The following is a 15,715-nucleotide window of genomic DNA, read 5'->3' on the forward strand; positions in this document are numbered from 1 at the left end:
CCTGTCCTGTGCATCTATTTTCCTTCATTTTCCTATTCGAATATTGAATATTTCGAGTATTGAAGAATATAAGGACTACATATCAGCTTACTGCGTCTGGTGTTGGTAACACCTATGTTGCTGTTGATATTGTTAAGCAGCTGTAAGCAACTGGTTATATAACACATACGCGACTCTTCAAAATATGTGTGTGCGTATACCATTTCAGGGTGTCTGGCGACCGGGAAAACCTGGAAATGTCAGGGAATTTTTAGCCACCGGGAAAAGTCAGGGAATTGTCAGGGAATTCGTCAATCAAGCGAGACAAGTCAGGGACAACTGTCTTGGGGCCTGCCCACACTACTAATGACTCGCACAGCCGATCGCTTTGGGCGAAACGCTAGAGTCAGGGGAATGAAATTTCCATAGAAGGATGATAGGAGGTGTCTAAATTCCACGCTCACTCTGCTTTTTTTTTATGTAGGGAATCTTGAAGACGATGCACTTTTGGAGGCGATGCATTTTGGTAGCCAATATTGAAGTCAATGCTTTCTTACGACGTTAAGAGCCGGAATTACGTAATCGAAGTGGAACACGGCATGTTTTCGGTGTCACCTATTTTTGCGCCATCGTTTGCACGCACTGACCTCTACTAAAATTAGTTTGTGCGTTCTGGCTGCAGAGGCAGGGTAACGTAGCATATCGAGCCGAGCCACGACAAGCCGCACGCAATAAATCCAGCATGGCGGCGTCCCTTTGTTGTACAGTGGGGCTAGGCTCTACTACGACTGAAAATGTGTGAATTGTGAGCTAGCGCGAATTGTGGTGTGCGACGTTGTCCGCGACTAAGTGCTTCTGTGATTTGAAGTCAACATATCCGTATATTTCTCTGAAGACATATTCCGAAGAGAAGAAATCCGTCGGACCTGCAGCATTTCAGACGCGAGTATCAGTGTCGCGCGCTGCTTATCAGTGCTGCGTTTCGGTGTCGCGCGCTGCAAAATATTTTTTCATAGAAGATGTCAGGAGGCAAGAGGTGTTTCTTTAATGCGGACTGGGCGAACCCAAGTGTCTCCGACTATGCAAGTTGGATTAGGCCTGTGGAAAATGATCCGCACAAAGCCATCTGTACAGTTTGCCAAAAAAACGTTTTTGCTGAGGAACATTGGTCACAGAGCGGTTTCAAGTCATGCCTCTAGCAAGAAGCACATTGCTGCATTGAATTTTCTCAAACGTGCTTCCCAGCCAAAGATATTGTCATTTTTTAAAGAGCCCGACCGACGCCTCGCCTAGCAGTAGCGCTGGATCTGCGCCTGCTGCTACCGAAGTTGCAGTGACTACAGCGCCTGTGCAAAGAGTCAGTGGGTGGTTTTTAAAGACGATAGTCTTTCTTGGGATACTTAAACGGAGAAATTTTGGTCTGTCTTTCTGTTTGTCGGCACGTCCCTCGATTCAACCACTCGGCCAAAGTTGAACCACTTGCCCACTTGAACGGCTCACTAGGTTCATACTTGTGTACATTGTCGATCAAAAAGCAAACATTACGCATAACTGAGGCGCAACATCATTAGGTAAGTATTAAGTGGTGTGTTCCTTTAATAGAAAATGCATACATACGTAATTCTAAAGACCCTAGTTTCTTAAGCTGTGCTGAAATGCGACTGCACTGAAACTTGCCTTCCTCCGTGCCCTCTGCACGAGCTCATTGTTGTGTTTCGGTTTCGGTTCTGTATTGCACTGTACGAATGTCATGGGGCGCCGCTCTGGCATTCCTGTTTTACACAGGCGACGTGTAAATAAAATTGTGTGTAGAGTACTCGTTGAGTGCGGAAGTTTCTTCTGCTTCAGCGCTTCGTGCCAAACCGCGTGTTCGGGCTGGCTGGCGTTCCCGCCGGTCGCGCTGGTCACCGCCGGTCTTCGCCTGCTGCTGCGCCGGGACTACCAGCCCGCAACACAGCACTCATGTTTCCCGACGTATTGCCAGATGGCGTCCATATCTCACACAGCGCCTCTTCTATCGTCTTTAGACGACATTTGCAGCGAAGCACGCAGATACGCGGCCAATTTTTGTTTAAGAACAACGTGACTAAAACAGAAATAATTTGGTGTCTCAATACCATAATGACACATGGATCCTTTCGTTCTGCGGCAGCGTCTGCGGCACTTTTTCCACTGATGTTTCCCGCTTCTGAGGTGGCTGAAAAAGTTCAGCTGGGTAAAGACAAGGTAGGCTACACCATTTGCTATGTCATTGCGGCGCCGTGCTTTCGCAATATGTTGCTCTCGAGTCTCGTCAATGTGCCTTACCTGGTAGTCTGTTTCGACGAGGCGCTGAACAAGGTCACCCAGAAACAGCAAATGGATGTGCTCATTAGATACTGAGATGCTGCTGACGACAGCGTGAAGACTCGCTACCTGACGTCTTGTTTCATGGGTCACACGGCGCGGAAGACTTGGCATCAGCGTTTCGTCAAGCGGTGCAGAAAATCAAAGGATCCAAAATCCTGCAAGTGTCCATGGACGGGCCAAATGTCAATTTTAAGTTTTTGTGGTCTCTGAAGGAAGAGCTTCGCGAGTCAGATGAGAGCCATATCCTCGACATAGGAAGCTGTGGCCTCCATGTAATCAATGGTGCTTATAAAGCTTGCCACGTTGCATCTGGCTGGTATTTGGTATCATTTCTTCGAAGCGCCTACAACCTGTTCAAATGCGTTCCTGCACGTCGCGCTGACTTCGTCAGCCTCACGGGGTGCTCGAAATTTCCCATGAAGTTCTGTGCAGTGAGGTGGTTGGAAACAGTACTGTAATCTGTAGGGCACTGGAGATTCTACCACACCTCATTGCATTTGTGCAGCAGTGTAAAGAAAAACCACACAAGAAGCCAATATGCTCAAGCTACAAAGTGGTTGAAGGAGCTGTGTCTGATCAGGTCTTGTCAGCAAAGCTAGCTTTTGCTCCTTCTATTGCTGAGGAATTGGAACCCTTTCTGCGTGAATTTTAGACGGATAAACCGATGGTTCCATTCCTGTCAGCAGCACTAGAGAGCATTCTGCGTTCACTGCTCTCGAGAATTGTAAAACGGGAAGTTCTCGATGCTGCCTACACGATCGCCAAGTTGATGAAGATAGCCATAAGTATACCAGAAAATGCAGTAAATGTAGCCGCATTCGACGTTGGGTTTTCGGCAAAAAACGAGCTCCGCAAGAAGAAGAAGTTGTCACAGCTTGCAATAATGAATTTTAAAAAATGCTGCATATTGTTAGTCAAGGCTTGTGCACAGCAAGTGGTGGAGAGATCGCCGCTTAAGTACAAGTTGGCAGTGGGTGCAGGCTGTTTGGACCCGGTCTGTGCATTGTCATTGGATGCTGGTCCCAGGCGGCTTACGCTGGCACTTGAAGTACTTTCCGAGCACCACTGGATGACCGGCTTGCAAGCAGAGCGAGCCCATCGCTCCTACGCGAAGGTGTGCTCAGAAAGCAGTACACAGGCACAGCTGGCAAATTTTGACAGGAAGCAACAGAGGCTGAATACTCTGTGGACAAACATATGTTCCCAGGATTACAAGGAGCTGCAGTTTTTTGTGAAACTTCTCTTGTGCTTGTCTCACGGCAATGCTGCGGTGAAAGGAACAAGGAATGCCTTGCTTAAAATTTGAAAGAAGATTCTCTTGTGGTCACAGAGAGTAGTGCATGATGCGGTCTTGGCAGCAGGTAGCATCGCTCAAGTAGACATTACCGACAGGATGGTGAAGACAGTTCGCAGTGCCTACAGTGTCTACAGGGAGCAGCTGCAAACGAAGAAGAGAGCGAGATGAAACAACTGAATTGGAGACGAAGAAAAAGAGAGCAGCAGCTCTGATTAAAGAGCTACAAGAAACAAAGCAAATGCTGCTTAGTGAAGCGCAACTTGAAGCTTCTATTCTTCAAGACGAAATAAACTCTCTCAAACCCTAATTGAAGTGCACACCCTGCATTTGCACATTTCTCTAGCGTCATTCCGTAACGTTTCACTCAATGCGAAAAATGCGCATGCTTCGCATAACATCGATTCACACGGTACGTGCGATATGCCGAATTTTTTGTTCCTCCACGAAATCTCACGATATCATAGGCTTTCTTAAATCTCTCTTCAAGAGCGGGTATTCACCAGTCAAATTGTCACCGACAATGTTCCTCTATTCATATCCGAATCATTCCAGGATTTTCTAGAGGAGCGAGGCATTCAGTATTGCAAGTCATTGAATTGTTATCCGTAATCGAAAGGATTAATCGAACATTTTAACAGAGTACTGAAGGAGGTAATGCAGGTCGCACAGCTGGAAGGCAAACCAGTGGAACAGACCATTCTGGAGCATCCAGATATGTACCGATTTCCACCACAGGCGACAACGAGAGTTCCGCCTGCAGTACTCGTACATGGCAGACAGACACGTATAAAACTGTATTTGAGTAACACGAACTCTAAGTTCTGATAACCAAATCTTCCACGGAACGTAACTATGTACAAGTCACTCGAACGTAGGGGCGCTATCAGAGATCACCTCATTCCTGAGATCGCAAAAGCGCCACAGAATAAAAGTAAACAGCAACTATGTCGGTAAACGTAAATGCATCAAGTACCCTTTAGTACATCACGGGGCTTTCATTAGAGTCCGATCATACCGAACAGGTACAAGAAATTACTTAGGACCATCTTAAGTAACGCAGAAGAGAGGTCCTAGCTCCTTTCTACTCAGTGATGGTAACACCTGGAATGCTTCGAAATTAGTGCAAATACCGTCGCTTTCAGAGAACGCCTTCCAAACAGAAAATATTCGTATGCAGGGCTAGCTCGCTACTTCGGCTGTCCACTCGCAGAAGAACAGACCGATTAGACTGAGAATGCTGCAAAGATAACGTAAAATAATACTAAGCTAGGTGTGTCAACGCCTGAAAGCACGTCATCGACCGTTCCTGAGTTCTTCAACGCGGAGGGGGAATATAATTGAATGGCACCATCAGCTGACTGTGGCTGGGAAAAAGCGAGTTCGAACGATCGAGCTGGGCGTGCAGAACCGAAGCGCGACCCCTCAAGATGGACAAAGGATTACTACATGCAAGTTTTAGCCTATTGCTACAAGGTTTCGTAGTCTTGCTGCGGTGTGCGCTAATATGTCTGGTGTGTTTTCTTCGTTTTCTTCTTTAATGTGATAAGTGCTTTCCAAATTTTTTTATTGCTATCTGTCTACTTTTCCCAGTGTCTGAACGTCCCATCATAAGGCACGCTTGTTGTTTATATTATAATGCTGTTGCTCTGCTTCCATTAATTAAGAGCATATTTTTAAGGAAGCGCTGATGTGGTGATGTCGTGTGCGGTCTTCTGGTGTACTCCACCAAACCACCTTAAACCGTATCTAAGAATAGTAGACCATGCTATTGGGCCAACAACACTGTGTGTGCTGAACTGAAGAAGATTAAAAGAACGGAGGGCCTCGCGCTCTTTGTTCATCGGCGTCGGATTGATATTGTCCTTTGATCGAGGGCGCTCGTCGAACGCAGGGCGTAAGCCCCAATAGGACGTTGTCCGATCTTAAGCTACGTGATCGCGATAAAACGCCTTTCAGTGTGGCTTCAATGCGACTACGAAAGTGCGACGCAACGCGACCTACAAAATTTCGCGCCCTGGAAGGCAGTACACTCGAAGTCGCCTGCGCTCCTTCCGTAGATCACTCGCCAGACAAGGCACGCGGGCCGGCTATGCGATGAGCAATGTGGAGCTGTGTGATGAGTATTGTACTGTAACTTGGACTGTAACTGTTTGACTTAATGTGTGGTGTTTCTTTATATCGGTGAGACGTCGAAACCGAAAGCACATGACGTGCATCAGAACAAATAAAAAGAAGAGCGCACAAAGAAAATGCTGTGGACGGGACAAGGCGGAGGAAGGAAGAGCAAGACGAAGCGGCTGGCTTTTGGAGCGTCGAAGGAAGACGTCCGTTGCTTTATGTTCGAGGTGGTCTCAAGGCAGTTGGGTTCCGGACCCTAGCCAGTAGACTCGATGGCAACCTCTTCGACCCGCAAGGACGACGCCTGCTGTGCCACGTGGCTGTGGTAATGGCCTCTAGGGTGCACTTGGCAGGACTTCCATTGACCCGTTGATCGAGTCTCCAGGAAGCGCCGGCCCTCTTCTCTCCTGGCCTACTAACGCCTACATCACCGACGTCTCGCCGCAGCATCACCACAGCACCCCGACGTCTACCTCTACCAGAACTGTAAGAGGAACTTTGCTACTTTTGCAGGACCTTAATTTTTGTAGTCAAATTTGAACTCTTATTTATTCTTTTTGTATAGATACCGTTTTTTTTCCTTTCTTCATTGTACTTTTTTTCTTTAACCTATTTTTAGAAATAATGAAGGAATATTTTTCCACCACGCGGTTTCGTTGACTATGCCACTGAAACAATAATTTCAGTGACAGTATTTACCGTTCGAACCTAACACACGACAAGCTGCAGATGCCTATACACACTCTATAGGAAGACACGCTCAGGCCTGCCGCGCCCTACTCCAGACGCCAGCGTGCGGGAAGACGGCGCGTATTAACAAACCATCGTTCCTAGCTTAGACTTGTATGCTGCAGAAGCTTAGCGATGTAATCTTCGCGCAGCTTGATTCTATAGAGGTCAGGTCGACCGAATCTATATTCGCATGAAGTGCCCCTACAATTCCAAATGAATTTAGATTAAGATGTTGAAATGTCTTGAAAAAAATAGCGCTAGCACAATCATGTGCTCATATAGCTGGGAGTAAAACGTCCCGTAAAGCGTAACGTTTGAGCAACACAAACACAGCCTGCGACAACATTATCCATGTGGTCTAAGGTTCTCCGTCAACCTATGTGTAATTCTGCGGCTACCGTGCACAAAGGGAATGCGACAGACGATAAAGAAGATGAAGGCGCAACCACGCATAATATGAACACATTACTCTTCCTAAGAAACCAAACTTGTCATTATTCTACGATTAGTTTATACATTTTACTTTGGACGTACAATTTATTCATTAATTCAACAGCACCTACAGACCGCGGCTTTATAATGCCAGCCACCGTACGGCGTGCGCGCAATTACTCAACAGAATGGCATAAAACGATCGTATTGTGGTCTTTCCTTGGGGAAGATGTTCCTACCACATTATTTGACTATGGCACCGAATAAATCGGTAAATCCAGTGTATGTTTCTTTTCAGCTGCTACTGAGGTTTCCTTTAACTTTTGTGGTTATTTGGGTGCGCTAGCTTACTGTTTTCTTGAATCTGCTTCACTCGAATACTAACCATTGTTTGAACTTTTAGTGTAGCAGGATTGTCGAACGAGAACGTGCAAAAGATTTAAAACTGTTTAAGAAAATATGAAGTGCACCACGGCGGTAATTTTTAATTTGTTTAAATTGCATCTCCCCATCCATATTTCGACGTACTCGTGAAATTTCACTGCGTCAAAGCGCTTGCGTTGCAAAGTCGACTGTCATCGTACCGCTGAACTGTCGCCTACGAGAAGACGGCTTATAGGTGATGGAGAGTAAAAAAGCTATTTAATCTGTAAATTAGGCTGAATGTGCCAGCACAGTGATGGAATTTGGGACACTTCAAGGTTCGTGGTCGAGGGGCGTCGAGATGTTGCGTTACCCACGAGACCTACATTGCCCTCGCCTACATCCAGATGCCTATACAGCAAGATTTATTATATTAAGTCAATCATTTGATCAGGCTTCTGGCATGTTTGATATGATTCAGGCATGAACATTAGATTTAAAAAAAAAAGAAATGTCATTCATGCTCCTTCCTGTCTTTCCGTCGATCTAGATTCGCTTTGAGAAAGACCGAAATTGGTTGTAAAAGAGCAGTGCACGTAGAGAGTCGTGCTTTCGCATCTATTTATCTGGCCCGCACTGTAGGTCTTCATGGTGAAGGTTAAAATAGAGACACGTGTACGCCCTTCGTGCTTATTTTTATTGGAGACTCAATGCAAGATCATTTTGGATGAACCTGCTGCGCTGCTTTTATCAATATAGCACCTCTACATTTCATACTTTATCAACTATCGAGAACCTTCAGCTACCAGTCCCATAATATACTAGGAAACAGCTTCGCGTTTCGTAACTAGAAGTTAACTAAACGTACAGAAACCCTCATTAGTGAATCCGAACCAGTGACTGCCTTAACCCTTCATCACTTTACATTGCCAAGAAATCCGCTTATATTGCTTCTTCCAACATTCCACCCGTGCTCAGCTTATGTAGCTTCGCGTTAAATCGAATAAAAAAAAAACGTCAGGACTTGCGCGGAACAAAGGGCTCAGTCACAACGTAAGCTGGGGGATCGGCTTCTTAGAGGTCCCTTGTTAACTCTCTAAGCGCATCATCTAATACAAGTACAACTGCGAAGTAGGCACTATGCCACAATTCAGCATCATTTTACTGAGTACCGAAGTACCCACTGCGCGTGGTAAGCCAATGTGAGCACCTAGGTAGATGCTGCGGCTTTAATGATGGAGAAATATTGCGCAGCTCTGTGTAATAGGTGGGTAGTTTGGAACCACCCAGTGTTCACATAGTCATTTCGCGTGACATGGTATGACACCAAGTGCGATTCTATGCTTCCGCCATGCAATACTTGCATAGCTGCAAAAAGTGATTGGCCACCTGAAATCACGCCTCTATAGCCTTTTTCCGAAGCAGTTTCAAGTAATGATGCGCTTCTGGGGTAGAATACCCGACAACTACGGAGAATGACGGGGTTCCGTTGTGAGCGGTAGCTGGAACGCACACCTGCGTCCGTGGTAACGGCGGCGCGAGACATCGCTACCAATATCGGCTGTATTGAGCTCATAACAGCTTACGCTGTAAAAATTATTTTATGTGCATTCACGTGCCAAAACGAAAATATGATTATGAGGCACGTCATCAGAAGAGACTCCGCATAAATTTCGTCTACGTGAGCTCCTTTAACTTCCAACTAAATCAAAGTAGACGGTGGTTCTTGAATATCTAAATTTTGGAAAGCTGTTGCCGTGACGAGCAAGCGAATCCCATCTACTCAAGCTTCGCACAGCAACAGCTTATCGGTTCAGCAACCAAGTAGGGGAGACCTCAGGGTTATGTCCTCGGTCATGCTTTTTTAGGAAACATGCTATGTATTGTTCATGGCTTCAATTTATATTCAACTTTCTGAAAACAAAAGGACAGCGCTTGGACTTACTTTTAAATATCGTTCCCCGTCTTCGAGTACACAAGAATTACAGATGCAGTGCCGTGTGCGACATGCACCTGTTGCTTGCTAAGGTTTTCTTTTTTTTCTTAGTATCCAGGACATCGACATTGTTCCAAGCAGGACAATGACTCAACGTGTCTAGTACTGGATATATATCTCTCTTAATGTTGTAATGAATGGTTTGTATTGGTTTATTGAGCTTCCTCGTTGTCGTCCTGATGCCTGTAGTTTGATTTAAATAGTGTTACACGAACAAAAAACGAATTGCATATTTTTGACGCTGCCTATATGCATATTATGACAGTAAACGCATCTGTACGACCGCATGTGTGCTCGTGTACGGGCACGTTTGTCAATCTTCTTGTGGCGCGAGCTATGGACGGTTGCCACAGAGCATGCATATAAAAGTTATTCTTATTGCCGACAAGGCATAACGACGGATTGATGTTAGCGTGGATTGAACAAAGAGCTCTTTTTAAGAAAAGCGTACGAAGTTCGCCCTGCGGGACGGTAAACGCCATTGCACTGTGAGTGAGTATGTGACAAAGCCGCTTTATGTGGGGATGCGTCTTTGGTAGCGGTTAACGTGTAGCTGACGAAAATAACCTCAATGGCATACGTCTCTAACTTGCGTGAAGACGCGGTAATTTGTTATGTAAATGCACTGAGAGTATTTGACTTTCTTGGCGAAGGTATACCACCCCTTTGAAAAAGACCGGTATACGACGCACCATGATCCTATATGTGATCATGCGAGCGCTCCTGTGATGTCATTCGCGGAGACATTATATCCGTGGAGAGGCGGGTGAAATCCATAGGTTATTTCACACCTTCCCGGGCCCTCCTTCGTGCCCTTCTCCTCTGTTATTTCAGACCTTTTTAATAGTGAATCTGTTAACGTTCGAGGTAAAACGTCCGCCCGACCGCAGAAACCCTCCGCGCCAGTTGCCTCGTAACAAGCCAGGCCACAGCTGCGCACCACCTGGACTTAAACTCGCCTAGGCGCGCATGCACTGAGGAGCAGCCACCACCAAGCCACGCCCACAGACGGAGACAGTACGCGCGGTCGCCGCGCCGAGCACTGCCCCAGCTGGTGTGACGTCAGCATAGCCACACATGGCCTCGCACCGCCGCTGGTGTAACGTAGCATAACCGCGTATGGCCTATGCATAGCCGTGTCCGTAGCTACCAAAGCCGATGTACAGCCGTGCCGTAGCTAGTTTACGGTATGTTGCCACCTTTTTGAAATTTTTTCTAAAATTTTGGTCCTAAACTAACTGTTTTATATCTGCCTTAAGAAGGGCTGTTTAAAATGACATTTCAAGTATATTAGACGGAAAAATTTTATTATTCACAATTTCATTACTAAAATTGCCCAAAATATGCCCATCACGCGAAGAGTCACGGGTTCCGATCCTGTAAAACAAAACAAAAATGGCTTGGCAGCAATGTAGTTGTACATGAAAGGCTCTGCAATTAACTAGAATCTTTGCGCTGCCGTCGATATTATGTATAGAATAGGCAAAGAACCTAAAATTGTATAATTTGAGGTGGTTGTATTTCAGTCGAAACCTTCTTATAACATCCGAAGTTACTCGTGGTTTTCAATTATCCTAGTTCATTGCACAGATTAGTGTTCTATAAAGAATAACGCGAAGTTTTATGGAAAAATATTGGTTCATTCAAAGCTTATGACTTTTGCGCAACAAAAAACAGCTGAAAATGAAGTTGTGAGAAAAACAAGAGAGAAGATTTTCCAAACGTGCTATGTACATCAATGGAAGGTTGTGGGACACTGAAAGCCGCCAAGCTCATACCTACGACCTTTCTTAGCTGCCACGAGTTCACCGTGAGATTGTTTAGCAGCTTCTATATTTTTTCGGGCTTGTTTTTCGTCAGCCGTTGACTGGTGGCAGGCGTTCTTCAAGCAAGTTTGGTCCCTGCTGAGGCAAGGTACTGAGTGTAGTAGCCAGGATCGACACCCACCTGTCTCAGGATATTCAGCGTGCCACTACTTACATTGTTGAACTGACATGTACAATGTTATAGTCCGAACGAAACAGTGTGCGGGCCTACATAGACATCTTTAGGGACACGCCTCCAGAGCATCCCATTGAAGCATTCATTAGCGTTTTGGATTTTTCTGCAGACACATGTCGTCAAAACATGTCGTCTGAAGAGAGTTCTGCACACACAGGCTTCAGATTGTTCAGGCTGTCTTTGTAAAAACCTCCCCACTGCTTGTATCATCCTGTGCCCAGAGATTTCACTCGGTTGTAGGCACACTAACTTCTTACACCTTGCCTTTCGGCCTCTGTTTCACTCGGAACTTAGTCATATCTTGTTATATTCTGTAAGACAACAATCTTGGACACTAAACTGACGAAAAAATAGCTTTCACAATGGTAGTACAACACGTCGGTGCAGTGTAAACACGATGTCACTTCGTGTGCGCCCACTTTGCAATTCGCGCAATTTGAATAAACAATGGTCGCGCTTACCATGGCTCAATCTTATTAAATTTTAGTATACTTCGTCACAAACTAATCTTCATGTATCCTGCGTATTTGAGCACAAACACAAGTTTGTTTTACTCATTGAAATGTACGTCTCTTTTTCACAAAATATCAGTTTCGGTTTCAGGGAGGACTACCGGTAGTTGTAAAAACCAACATAACTCTCGAACAGAAGCGCATAGAGACATCATTTTTGCTGCAGCACAATTCTCAATGTCTGTAAATTCTTAAAATATGAAAAAGTGAAATTCGCTTTTTCCGAAAAAAAAAACGTTGTTTTCAAGGGTGCCAACATACCTTAACCGTGTCACAGCAGGTTTGACATCAGCGCTGTCGCTTAGCAACTCGTCAGGGCCCGTCAGTTCCTCATCTTTCGATCTTTCACCTTCCAATATCTACTTCTTTTTCGTCCCGTCCAAACTGCTCTACTACCACTGTGAATATTTTCGGAAATAGACGGCCATGCTTTGCACAAGTATATGCGCCGTTTCATTTTATGACCGTTGACAGAAGTCGCGTTGCGTTGAGGTTAACAGCTCTTCATTATATGAGTTCCTGTCAACCTACAATGGTAACCTAGAGAATGTACTGTATAAGATTACGTTTAATAGTATGTCATGGCATTGCAGACGCTGTAACTCAGCTTTTCTATTGAGCTACTGCAGCTAAATCAGAGTGTGGAGTTCAAGTAATGTCTCTCTAATGTCTCTTGTTCAATCTTTCGGCTGTCATTAGGCATGAATTTTGAATTTGTAGTCAAACTCCATGTTCTTGCTAAATTTTTCTGCACTGTTCTCTTAGTTTGCTGTGAATTCTTTTGTAAGAATGCAATACAAATGACAGCACGGGGAAAAGAAGCGAACGGACAAGAGAGACGACTGCAGAAGCACCGTTCTTTTTTTTTCGGGGCTCCGAATTTTCTTTTGCCCCTAAGTATTTCCTCGTCCAAGCTTTCACGTGAATGCTTTGTAAAAAGTATTAAGTAACAACCTAACCTATACATATTCATGAAACGCTTCCTAACAGTTTTAACTTTTTAGGAATGCTATGAGCGCCAGCGACACCTACACGGCTTTTTGGAAGGCAATATCTGTGCTGCTCAAATGAAGGTAATTCACATGGGCAGATACCGTTCTATGGTCGTTATCCGAGAGAAATTGGCTACTTGTAACGAAGAATTATTCTTAAAGCGGTTGTTTCCTTTGGGAGATGTGACGGGCGACATGGGTGAAGCGATATTTCTAATGCCTTGAGCGCCGCGGAAGCGCAGCGACATCTAAAAAAGACTGACTCCCTTAAGTTACCGTGTTGGGCAACTTTAAGACCACCAAAGGGCTTAGAAGGAACTGTGCGTCTCATGTAATCGCGTAGCTGAGCGCTTCGGAATTCACAAGGGTAACGAGAGACACTCCAGACACTGTCCATATGGCTCTAATCTTCGCTGAATGCGTTCACGAACGGGACGCCGGGTCACAAGGGAAGCCAGAAGCTCTCCCCCACCTCATATAGCGGGACTATCACGCAAGCAGACCACGGCATGCGCAAGGAGTTTAAACACTTAGACTTGGTATATTGCACGATATGCCAGTGCCCGTGTATTCGCAATTTACCAGAAAATATATGCATATGTTATGTGAGTTACTTCAGCTACTGCGAGTTTTTCATGGCCGACAACATTAATCCTCTGCATGCAGAGTGCGTGTGGCTACTCGTCAGCTTGGTTACATTCGAGTGAAATGCCGACCCCTTAGCGGTACACATTGTTCAAGTTAGGTTTATTAACGTCCAACAAGGGTCTAACGTATTCTACGCAGACACGTTTCGCTTAAGTGTTATCACCGATTAATGTGAAAGGGACATGAACCACACCTTTTTTCAAGAGTGACCATGCTTTGTTTAGATTTACACTCCTCTGATATTGTTCTTTAAACCCACATGTGCACTTCTCTACTAGGAACCGATGACCAGGTGGATGCGTATCCTCACGATGACGCAGTCATTTTTAATCTTTATCTTAATGGCCAAAGTTGCATGTATTGCACCAGTGCGGGAAGTCAGATGCCCAGTGAGACGCCTACCACGTGAGTTACAGCTTTCGGAATGTTTATTATTTATCTTCAGCTCGAGAAATGTATTTCCCCTGGTAAATTGACAAAGAAACGTGTTGTTGCAAATTTACGCTTTTTGTGCACTTTTGCACAACGCTACTCTTAGCATGCCAGGCTCGCTGGCACTCCCAGTCAATAAAATCCCTAGCAGATTTTGGAAAATAGGTTTTGAAGTTATTCCCAAAGAAAACACCGTGTCCCAGTGCGTCCCAGTGATTTCCAGCGCATTGTTTTATACTAGGCGTAATGAGCAGGTCTACCAGTATGAACCAACGCACTTCTTTTTACTGAGACCATGAGGAGCTCACTATAGGGCACATCTGGGGCGCACTGGGTAGACATTGCTGCGCTGGCACTTGTAGCTACTTACACTGAAATGCACAGTGATATGCCCGTATAGATGTAGGCTTACGTAGAACAACGCTGGGTAGTATCGTATCACTATAGGATCAAAAGTTGAACATATCATTTCTAAAACCATCTGCGCCGTATTGTGAGTTGTTACAACGTAGCAAAACGAATGACGCACGTGATAGCACACTGTAATGAGCATTGGTATAGTGTCAGATCACTAGCGCAGCTAATTTAGCATCTCACAGGACTTTCCTACATATGCATCGTCGTGACTGGTCGTTGCAGCTTATCCTCATAGTACTTTCGTCTTCTGTCTCTCACTTATGTTTACCGCTGTTTCTGCTGGTCGTTCATCTATACAGCAAGGTCACAAATTATGCCTGTAGTGTCCTTGCGCAGTAAAAACCTCAAGGCATAGCTTTTTTAACAGCCGCGCTAAATCGCAAAGCGGAACGCAAGCGCCAACGACGGACGGCTGCTGCTAATCACGACGCTGAGTTAACTCGAGAGATCGAACGCAAGCTACAACGGTGAGCCGAGGAAGCGGCCGCCCAGGCAGAGCAGCGTCAACGAGGCAATGGCGGGAATGCGTTCGCGGGACCCAACGCCCGCTTTCGACGGGAGTGTCTACAGCGGCAGTTTGGCTCCGTCTGCATTAACCCACTGCTAAACAACGGGGACGCTCATTTCAGCTTCGATGGTTAACCATCTATACGGAGTGCTTGGGCGCTGATTTCAACACGAAAGTGCTTTATGCCGAGGTCCACCAAGACTTTCATGACGTATTTCCGTCACGGAAGTACGTCAGCAAAAAGGAGGTCATCAGATTACAAAGAAAAGAAACTATAGCGCCATTCCACGCCAAGTGTCTCAGACGTGGCGCTCGCACAACACAGACTTTGCTGATAAAATTTGTGCCTTTTTCCTGTGCCCCATAGAGTATTGTGGCAAACATTTTTACTGGAAAAAAATTGACTATCGTGGCGCCCACTCGAAGTTCGCATGTATTTGTTAAGCTGTGCCTAATAGAAAAATGTGTATAAAATCTATTTTTGTGGGTTGAACTTCCATACCATACTTGCGCTATAGCAGAGGTTCTGTTTATTGTCCTATTCATTAATTCCGAAATTTTTGGGTTTCACTAGCAGCTACGTATCTTCAAAAACTAAAAAAAATCTTCAAAGTGTGTGTTTTTTTCTTGAGCTTTCTGAAACTCTCCCTAACCAATCTTAATAATAGTAAGATTTTCAGGAAAGTGTATTTTAGTATAAATATGTTTAGGGGGAAAATATACTTCAAATCTTCGTGAAAAAAATGTGAAAATAGAGAAAACATGCGATGCGTCGCATGTTTGACCGTATTTTTCATACTGATGCGGTCCAAGTAAAAATCCTCGTCGTGCGGCTTTTAATATAAAACTTCATCGTTAAGTAATGAAGAAAGTCTAATGAAATCATTGTTTTAAGGAAGAAAATGATTTTTGAATTTTGCCCTCCGAATGCGCCCTGCA

At 45.0% G+C, this 15,715-nt stretch overlaps 1 protein-coding gene and 1 pseudogene across 2 annotated transcripts in view; both read left to right on the forward strand.

The window, feature by feature from the left end:
• The first annotated feature begins 998 nt into the window (after window positions 1-998).
• Window positions 999-3,228, forward strand: LOC125758287 (uncharacterized; annotated as a pseudogene).
• A 6,436-nt stretch (window positions 3,229-9,664) lies between these two features.
• Window positions 9,665-15,715, forward strand: part of LOC119390622 (uncharacterized) — a 214,041-nt gene continuing 207,990 nt past the window's right edge. The window contains exons 1-2 of one of the 2 annotated variants that reach the window (XM_049414882.1): window positions 9,665-9,758; window positions 13,698-13,824. The gene's annotated coding sequence lies outside the window, so the exon portion shown is untranslated. Of the gene's footprint in view, window positions 9,759-10,193; window positions 10,454-13,697; window positions 13,825-15,715 lie in introns of those variants that run through there. The other variant, XM_037658228.2, reaches the window with a different exon arrangement.

The sequence above is a fragment of the Rhipicephalus sanguineus genome, chromosome 4, assembly GCF_013339695.2.
Source record: "Rhipicephalus sanguineus isolate Rsan-2018 chromosome 4, BIME_Rsan_1.4, whole genome shotgun sequence".
Taxonomy (NCBI): domain Eukaryota; kingdom Metazoa; phylum Arthropoda; class Arachnida; order Ixodida; family Ixodidae; genus Rhipicephalus; species Rhipicephalus sanguineus.